Raw genomic sequence first — 2,934 nt, forward strand, 5'->3', positions numbered from 1 at the left:
TTACTTATTTTAAATATAAACTCGTCGTAATTTATCCCTGCTTATCAATTCAGTCGATACCTTAATATAATACTCCATTAAGATTGGCCAGCCTTTTCCATATCATCTCTTAGTATCACAAGTCCTTCCAAATTATCCTAGCATTACTTTTTACCATATCGATATTGACCTCATAATTACTATTACTATCAATTTTACAGTTAACTTTATTTCTCGAAGTCAGACTTGCAACTTGGTCAAATCCTATCATTACTGTTGACACGACCTTTCAAGACATACTACGAACTTATATCTCATTCTCCTTCTATTTGTAGGAAAATTTTGGCAGAGTTTCCTCTGTATTTCTTACTATCCCAAAACCTGCACGCAGGAAATACCAACAATGCCTTACAAGGCCAACATATATATATATATGTCATATCATATCATAGCCATACAGGGCTTCCAATTTCAACAACAGTATAAAAATGATGAACTTACCTCATATGTCCAACTCAAACTGTACCTGTTACTCTTTCCTGTTTATTTTCCCTTTCAATCTTTAACTGCAGATGGAGTGGGTCCTGATGACCTTCGGTAGAAAACTGTCTGCCACCACTTTCTTGAGATCCTTCATGATTTATGTTTTCTGCAGACTTAGCTCCTTTTATAATTTCTCTAATATCCTCTCCCTGTGGTATCCCACTCTCCTTTCTCAAGAACATCATTTTCATTCAACTTACTATTCTTTCTACTACACCCCTTCTCGGGCATCTTACATTGTATTCCACTTTTAATAGCACTTGAAGTCTCATTCGTTACCAGTAAGTACTGCTCAATTGTACCCCCTATGGGTAAACATCCTTACTTGGACCTTGAATTACCTGTTCGTCTCCTGCGCATTCGAAACGTACGTAATTCGATAGGAAGAGAAGTTACTTATCGCTCTAAGCTTTATGGCACAATCTAGAGTAGAAAGAAATGAGACAAATCCTGAATGTCTTGGTGGTCAACTATTTATATGTGTGGGGCCCTCACACATATAAAAGAGACCCCGCTGGACACGGCTTCATAGACTCCCTAAGACACTTGAACTTAGGGCTCTGATACCAAGCTTTGTCACGCCCCGAACCTGGGCCTGGACGTAACACGGCACCCGGTGCCTGACTGCATGTGACCGAGCGAACCAACTGGCTGCTGAATCAACATGTGATACCAAAACATAACTAATTTATAGAATAAAACTAACACATGCTGATCAACTGAAAGTCTCACTGAAATATCATAATGCGGAAATACTTAAGCAATCTGAACATATATGAAATTAGCCAACATGGCTAAACCAAACAACTGAACGACTGCCAACAAGGCTAACATAATAAATATCTGACTGTCTGAACTGTGTCTATGAAGCCTCTAAGAGTACTGAATAATAGAGCTGTCTATAAACTGAAATAACTGGATAGCTGACAACGCCCCGAATGAATGTGGGGCTCACCAATAGCTGATATGTGCACTCCTAATTAGCTGAGTCGTCAACCTGTGTATCGTTACCTGCATCGCGAGATGCAGGTCCCCAAGCAATAAAAAGGGACATCAGTACATTTGAATTGTACTGGTATGTAAAGCAACTGAAGCAATAAAATACTGGAACTGAAACTGAAACTGATAACTGTAACTGTACTAAACAGGAAAGCAAGAAGCTGAAGTACTCCCTGTTCTGAATGAAGAATCACCTGTAAAACTGTAAATATAACTGTGGCCTGGGGCCCAAATAATGTGCACAAAAACTGTGGCCTCTGGCCCAAGCAATACGTATGCATAAACTGTGGCCTAGGGCCCAAAAGTACAGATACAGGTGTTCAACATTAACAATTTACAAAACTGAGACTGGCTATATCTGATAGCATGATAACTGTTTCTGATTATGGGACTCTTGCAAGTAACTGGTTATACACTGACTGAGACTCATGTGATAATAATGCATAAGTCTATAAAGATTACGTGTTGAGTTCATGATGTTCAAAGTGACAACCATGAATGAATTCTGTAACTGCAACCCTAGAAGATAACAGTTCTATATCATATCATGAAACTAGGGCTAAACTATATTCTGAGTCAAATTGCTAACAAGTATGAAGAATGAGGCGTAGGGAGAATCATGAACATTCCCTAACGTAGATAGTTACCCTCACATACCTTAATTCCAGCCTTTGAGCGTAATACAATGTTCGTCACCCCTTTCAACTTTGATCTATAGCAATACAAGTCAAAGGGATTCTATATTAGCAATAATATTCATGATTTGGTCATCTAAGCATTTTATCAAACACTTAGTGGGCATAAAGCTTCACAATCTCCATTAATGGTGTTTCTTCACCCAATTCCCATTCTATTACTTCTAGGTGATTCTACAATCTCAATTAGGTGTAATAACGTCATTCTTCATCACCCACATGAATACAACAATCCCAAATCAACAATCCAAAACTCTAGCATAATTCATATAATTTCCTTTATCAAACCCATTTGTTATTCTCCCAAGAATTCATCAATTCTCAACTATAAATGATTTGAGAGTAGGAATATTACCTTTTGTGAGCATCCACCATGAAATCAACTTCCAAAGTTTGATTTGTAGCTTAGAACGACGGCAAGAACATGTACTACACTTTATCCTTCACGAGCCTTGGGATTTGAGGCCTTCAACTTGTTGGATCCTCTCCTTTCTCTCTCTAACTATCCTTTCTCTCTCTCTAAAATCTGAAAATATGAGGGAAGGAGGCTGCTAGGGTTGGACATTTCCCTTAAATATTAAGTGGAAATGGGTCTGACCCAACTTGAGTTCGGGTTGGACCAAGTCCACTGTCCAGCATGACCTTTCTGTCGTAAAACGTTCATATCTCCCTAACCAGATGTCTCCTCGAGGCCCATAATATACCGTTGGAAAGCTAT

The 2,934-nt window shown here is 38.6% G+C and overlaps 1 long non-coding RNA gene across 1 annotated transcript; it reads right to left on the reverse strand.

Moving 5' to 3' along the window:
- Window positions 1-1,239: 1,239 nt before the first annotated feature.
- LOC132605108 (uncharacterized) lies at window positions 1,240-2,534 on the reverse strand. The gene is made up of 2 exons (XR_009569037.1): window positions 2,179-2,534; window positions 1,240-1,533 (listed from the first exon to the last, which is right to left on the reverse strand). It is a non-coding gene; the product is annotated as an uncharacterized LOC132605108 (long non-coding RNA).
- Window positions 2,535-2,934: the final 400 nt, after the last annotated feature.

Source organism: Lycium barbarum, chromosome 8 (assembly GCF_019175385.1).
Source record: "Lycium barbarum isolate Lr01 chromosome 8, ASM1917538v2, whole genome shotgun sequence".
NCBI lineage: Eukaryota > Viridiplantae > Streptophyta > Magnoliopsida > Solanales > Solanaceae > Lycium > Lycium barbarum.